The sequence below is a fragment of the Camelus dromedarius genome, chromosome 9 (assembly GCF_036321535.1).
Source record: "Camelus dromedarius isolate mCamDro1 chromosome 9, mCamDro1.pat, whole genome shotgun sequence".
Lineage (NCBI taxonomy): Eukaryota > Metazoa > Chordata > Mammalia > Artiodactyla > Camelidae > Camelus > Camelus dromedarius.
Genome location: NC_087444.1, coordinates 62,202,109 through 62,209,491, shown reverse-complemented (window position 1 = coordinate 62,209,491; position 7,383 = coordinate 62,202,109).

The window sequence follows — 7,383 nt, the reverse complement described above, 5'->3', positions numbered from 1 at the left end:
TGCTCTGGCCCCCTTGGGCTCTGCCACCATCTAGGAAGGAACACAGGTCCCTTAGGACACCAGGAACCTGGAAGAGTCATTTCTTTGAACACAGAAGCCATCCTGCCTGTTGGCATTTCCCATCCCCTCCCACTGCTGGGGAAGGACAGTTAAAAGCCTAACTTGGGAACGAATTGCTTTGTGACCTTCGGCCATTTCTTGAGCTCTCTGTGCCTCAGCCTCCCTGCCTCTTAAGTGGGGTTGATAATAACAACACTCACTTCAGACGGTGGCAGTGAGGGTTAAACGTGAAGGCAGCCGTGAGAGCTGCCAGCATTCTGGGGACAAGCACCAACTTGAGGATGTGGGTCAGGAATTTTTCCCCTTTCTTCATGCATAAGGAAACAGAAACCTAGAGAGAGAAGCAACTTATGCAATGTCATTTAAGGAGTCTTCTAATGAGGACCTTCGGGCATCACAAAGGGAGATGAATAAGGTGAATTGTTATGACGATGCTGCGTGGAAGCTGAGTGCCCCATCGTGTTCAAAGGATGTTGGCATCCTTTATTTCAGAGGCCCCTGTGGCAATCCTGTAGCATCAGATGCACAGGGAGGGCTGGCCTCCTTATTCCCATGAGGTCCCACTTCATAGATCAGGTAACTTGAGTCCCTGGAAGATCACACAGCTCCCCCAGTGGCCCACCGTGTCTAGACCCTGGCTGTTCTGACTCCTGATCCACCTGCCCCTGCATCTTTCTTCTCAGTATCCCTCCGGCTTGCAGTGGAGGGGACTTGGGAGGTACTCACTAACACATCGTCTCTTTGAGCAGAAACTCCTAGACTGAACCCTGGCGTGTTTTAAAGCTATGCTGTTATACCCTGATTCTCAGCAGCTCCAGAATTTTCTCACCCTCAGTAGGCGACTCTCTGCCAGTTAGCTTTCGATGAATCCACGTATTTAATAGAATGTTTCGATAATGCTTTTGAAATGGAAAAAAATAATGCTCACGTGTAGAAGGAATAAACAAATTAACATACTAGTTAAGTTGCTCTAGTCAGGGGGTGGATATAGCTCAGTGGTAGAGCGCATGCTTAGCATGCACGAGGTCCTAGGTTCAATCCCCAGTACCTCCATTAAAAAATAAATAAATCTAATTACCTCTCACCCCCCCAAAAAAAACCCCAAAAAGAATTTTAAAAATACTACTTTAAAAAGTTGCTCTAGTTAATTTTTTTGAGCTTCCTGGCAGCCAGAGTGAAAAAAAGGCCTGATGTTAGCAAGAAGCACAGCTCTCTTCCAGGGTTCCTTGAACATAAAGTTTTTATCTGTGGTTGTCTCCCCCTGGGTGCTTGCGTAAAATTTAAGACTGGGGATGATGACTTGGCTCCCAGGAATCTCTCTGGAGAGGACTGGGAGTCAGTGAATATGAGTAGCTGTGGGTGGACAGGTTAGACTCCGTGGGGGGAAAGCTGACCCAGGCATGAGAATGCCCCAGCAGTGGTTATCTCCATGACCGTCATGGTCATTCCTCAGGGTGGTGATGTCCTAAACCAGGTGTGTCACAGGTCCTGACTGTGACCCTGGAGCTAGAAGGTATAAATATCAGGTGTCAGAAACCGTGCGTTTATAACTACCTGTTACCTCCTCTGAGGCAGCAGGTAGAGCAGATGAAGAAGCTATAGGAGCGCGTCGAGTGACTTGTCTGTGCTCTCGGGTGAGAGGGACAGGGGGCAGAAGTTAAGCCTAGTCCTCCCAGCCCCCATCCATTCCTTCACCCAGTTTCCCGGGAGAGGGCCTGACTCAGCATCTCCCAGGTACGCAGGTGGAGTAGGAGGGGGTTGCTGGGCAGGCAGGTGGCAGTTGACAGTGGGGACTCGCCAACCCCATGAAGAAAGATGTTTCTTTTGAAAGTGTTGGTTCTCATTTATGAAAAGTCTATTTCACGGTAGTCTGGGGTGCAGTAACGTGAGTAGCTAAATGTTACTGAATGCTTGATAAGAGCCAGGAAGTGTTCTATTGAAGTCTCAGGTCCAGGAATCATCCCAGCAGCCTCTGGGGTATTTACGATTGTTATATTCCCTTTACAGTTGGGGAAACTTAAGGCAGAGAAGTTGAACTTAGTTGATCGAGACCAAATCGCTGGAGGGTGGGGGGAGGAGGATAGAATCCGAATTTGAACACGGGCTCTCGCACCGGCACTGTTACCGCTGCCCTGCGCTGACCCGAGTGGGGGGTGGGGGAGGGCTTGCCCACCAAATGATGCTCAGATGTTTTCCCATTTTTATTTCCTAACTTGGCTACAAGCAATTGCAATGTTTATGCTGCCCCAGGTCAAATAGTTCCAGGATGTATGTTTTTATAGTTTCTGTAGCTGATTTCATGTATTCTCCAGTTTCATTTTCCATTATGTTTCTGAATGGTACAAATGATTATTTTTTTCCTGTGGCAGCCTCGGGCTGTGGAATCGGAACATGGATGTGATCTGATATAGTAAAGCGAGGTGCCTATTTCCATCCATGTGCCTTCCCTGCCCCACTCTCTGTTACACTTGGGACGGCCATTCATACTTTAGTATGAATTGCAAGACAGTGGGGCTAGGCCTGCAGTAGGTAAAGGTCCAGTGCACATGAAGGCAGCTCTGGGGTGGGAGTGGTGTATGTGGGAACCAGCGGAATCCCTGAGTTTCTCTTTCTCAGACAGGATTCTTCTGTTTGCCCATTAATAGAGGTCTCTCCAAACACCCCATCTGGAAGCACTGCCCTCACCTGATCTGAGCACAGAGGCAAAGATGTGCTGACTGTAGCCAAAACCCTGGCTCAGGGGATGCTTTTCCCCAAACCAGTGAGAAAAAGAGACCACAGCTGCTATTTCCCTGGACGGGGGTAGGAGAGAAAGAAAAAGAAAATGAAAATGAAGCCTCGCTCTTTTAGCAGAAGACAGCGAGGCTCCCCTGGTCGTTGGAGCAAATGCTGATTTCCTTCTAAGGGTCTGCTTGTGCAACGTGGGAGGCCAAGGAGGGGCGGGCTGTGTTTTCATTTTCATGTTTGTTTTGTTCTGGAAGAGAAAGCGGGTCCGGTTGGGGCCTGGATCCTTGTCCCATGTCTCCTGCAGGAGAAGGACACACATACATCATAGAGGAAGGCGAGCAAGTGGGTCATCTGTCTTGGGGGTGGGGGACTGACTGTGCACGTGCCCAGGAAAAGGTCAGGAACCTGTGGCTATTAATTAATCCAGCCGGCCACGCAGCCTTCCATGTTTATTAGGGAAAGCCACGACATTTGGCCAGAATGATGGGTTTTAAAGATTGAAGTCTTATTAAGAGGACAGTATATGCTTACTGTTTTGTGAGAATCAAATGTTCTCTTGGGAGCAGGTGCGGTGGATAACACAGGTTAACGCTCCTTTTGTCACCCTCTTGTCTTATTCCTGTCAAACCCGGTCCTCCTGCCCCCCCTACCTGGAGCTCCCACAGAGCTCCGACAAACCTGCTCGTTTGTTGCATGGCTGGGAGCCCTAGGGTTGCTCTGCAGGTTAAGAGAGCATAGCTTCTAATGCTCAATTCAACCACTTTAGTGTATGCGGAACTGCTACAATGTGCCGGTCTTAGTGGGGGCCCAGTTGGAAAAAAGGCGGTCCCTGTCCAGCAATGGCTCATAGGACAGGGGACCTGCTGACACCCAGCTCTGGAGCTCAGCCAGTGAGGCCCACCCTTCTCCATAAGCCCTGGGGAGACCACTGAGACTTCCATTGCACAGATTACCGAGAACCCATCTCTTGGCTCTGGGCTGCATCCTCCTTCCCACCTGTCCATCCCTGCTCTGGGTTCTGCAGAAGAGCTTCCACTTGGAGATCATCTCAGATAACCCCATGCCCCCTCCCTTATCCACCCTGACACACATCCCTGAATTGACACCTGCAAATATTTGTGTGTGTCTGGAAGGCTTGGATTGAGGATGATTTAGATTGCAGGAACACAAATGACGTCATATCCCCAGTTGTGTATCCGCTTTGTAAAAGCCCTCAGCTGTTGCCACGGCTGCAGATGATGTTCCCCATCATCAACTTACAGCTCCTCAAAGCCTCAACGGTCCCCCGAGAACCAGGAGCCCAAAGGGGGCGCACATGCTCCGGGGGAATCCCAAGGTGATTTTAAGCAGAAGAGAGCATCCTTTATTTAAACAGCTGTGTATTTAATTTCAGTGTTACCATCTCTCCGTGGCAAGTGATGCTCATTTTACTTTTATGGCAGTCACGTAACTTTCCCTTAAAAAACGATTTTTGTAAAAGTGAGTCATTTTAAAGGAGAACTATTAAGTAGGCAGCAGACGAGCCTGGCAGGGATGGGCCAGCCCTGGGACTGACATGGGGTCCTCTTCCTGGTAGAGCTGGCAGCTCTGGGTCCTGCAGCTGGGTCCTTCCTAAGTGCATCCTGCAGCTTTGGGAAGTCACTTGGGTTCGTGGATCTCCATTTCCTCATCTGGTGAGTAAGAATGACTGTGTCATCCTTCCACACCACCTGAAAATAATAATAGATGGTTGCGATAAAGTGCAAAATAATAATTGTATTATTGTTGTTGTTGTTTATGTTAGTATTTATTCAAAGACAACTAACACGAGGTGAGCTCCCACTCGATACCAACCCCTTGCTAAGTACTAAGCAGAGATCACTCACATAATCCTCCCCCAGCCAGTGTGAGAGCCACATTACCCACTTTTTAAAAACAGGGCCTTTTAAGTTAAGAAGTCAAGGATTCTCATGCTCCCCATACCAAGATGGCAAAGAACAAACAATGAAAAGACAAATATTCTCTAAATCTGTCTACAGAATGAATTAAGTTTACATTTTGAAATGCTGATTTAGTCCCGAATTTAACTGTCTCCTGTTTTTATGGCGCTTGTAGAGAGAATAAAAATATCTGTCCAGCAAAGTATCTTTAGCCCATGCCCTGCTTTCAAGCGTCCAAAAGACAGAAGAATTCAGGAACTTGGCCTTTATGAGACAGTTAGAAAAAACAGTGGAAGTACACCACATATATGTTAATGGTGATTGGTTCTGCACGATAGGGCTGGAACTGTATTTTCTTTTCTCTTTCCTCTCTCCTTTTTTTCTTTTTTCTTTTTTTTTTGAAGACTTTCTACTTTACTACAAAGGTCTACAATATGCATGTTAAAATCAGTAAACACACAAGGAAATTTCAACATACAGCCTAAGTTATAAATTTGCTGAAACTCTCTCTCTGGGGTCTGAGAAATTATCTTCTTACTACTACTAAGACATCATATTGCCTTTTCATTTTGTGCCTGTGGTGGGTAAAACCGCTGATGCCTTTGTTTGAATTGAAGGAGCAGCACCAAGCAGCCCTCGTGTTCCCACTGCCACATGTATACAGAAAGAGCAGAAGCCTCTCTCACGTGGGATGCAATGGAATATTACTCAGCCTTCATAAGGAGCCGTTCTGACACGTGGGACCTCATGGATGAACCTTGAAGACTTTATGTTAAGTGAAATAAGTCAGTCACAAAGAAGACAAATACTGTATGATTCCAATTATAGAAACCACTCGGAACAAATTAGTAGAGGCAGAGAGCCGAAGTGTGCTTGCCAGGGGCTGAGGAGACTCGGGGAATGAGGGGTTATGGTTTCCTGGGTATAGAGTTTCAGTTTTGCAAACTGAAAAGAGTTGTGGAGATGGATGGTGGTGTTGGCTGCTCAACAATGTGAACTGCACATTTGCACATTTAAAAATGGTCAAGATGGTCAATTGTGCGTTATGGGTAGTTTACCACAATAAAAAATAAAGATGAATATTTACGTATGATCAAATGTGATATTTAAGAGATTCTGAATTAAAAAAAAAAAGAATGTCCTTGAAGAAGCAGTGAAAGTGATTTCGTTAAATCTCCACCTTGGAGTGCAAGCCCTTTAAATGGTCTCTGATGGAACTGGGCACCCGGAGCCATTTGGCCCCAGGTTGAAGACCATGGCTCCCTCCAGGGGCAGCAGCCGTGCGTCTCAGGGCTTGGGAGCCGGACTAGCTGCTGCTTTTTCATGGAGCTCCATTTTCACTTGGAAGAACAACTGGTAGACAAACTCTGGTTATTCAAACTTGACTATTTGGCAGACATTCTCTGGAAAATGAACAAATGAATCCCGGCACTTGCAGGAAAATAACTGACGGTATTTGTTGCCAATGATCAAATTCAAGCTTTCGAGGATTTTGAAATACTTGTATCAGCCACCATGAGCTTGACAACTTTCCAATACTTAAAAGAGATTCTAATGAACGTGGCAGTAATTTTCTTTTAAGATTGGACAATGAATCATGTCAACATTGGAAGATCCACGTAGCTCACTGAACTGATCTTATTCAAGTGACCAATGCTTGTCGTTACCAAATCACGCCAGGGTAAAAGAACCATTCAAATGACAAGATGGCCCCGTGGATCTTAATGTAACGGGAGACAAAAAGTTCATCGATTTCCAGATTCCCCATGGTGTCTAACCTTTAAGAAACTACCAGCTACTGTGTTTTGGTGTAGTATCAAAGAAGGATATCCACGATCATGTGAAAGGGCTATTAACATACACCTCCCTTTTCCAACTGCATCTCTCTGCGAGATCAGATTTTCTTCATAGACATGAACAGAAATAACATATTGCAACAGACTGACTGTGGAAGCTGATATGGGAATTCAGCTGTCTTTTATTAAGCCAATCACAAAAGATGCCTGCAAAAATGTACAGTGACACCACTCTTGTCACCAATTTTTTGAACATATTGTTATTTTTTTTTCCAACAACATTCTAGATATGTTAGTATATAAGAGGCTTACTGTTCTTTTTTAAATAGAATATTAAGTGACTACTTACAATTTTTCTGAGTTCGAATTTCTAATGGCCCACTTAAACAAAAGCACTAGGGTCTTCAGGAACTTTCTGAATGTCTACCTTTTCTTTAAAAAATTTTATTGAGTTATAGTCAGTTTACCATGTTGTGTCAATTTCCAGTGTAGAGCACAATTTTTCAGTCATACATGAATATACATATATTCATTGCCACATTCTTTTTCACCATGACCTACCACAAGCTCTTGTATATATTTCCCTGTGCTAGACAGTATAAACTTGTTTATCTATTTTATATATATATATCTGTCAGTATCTACAAATTTCGGACTCCCAGTCTACCTTCTTAAGAGTTCTGAGACCAGGACGTTAGAGACCCACTGGTCTCAAGCAGCCATTGTCAATCTCTCCCGCATGTTAAAATCCCCGGGAGCTTTATAAGGATTCCCACCTCCAGTTCCACCCAAGCCGATTAAACGAGAATCTTTGGTGACTGGGCTCAAGCACGGGCATTTTACAAAGCTTCCACCGAGATGGTATTACGCAGTCATGGCTT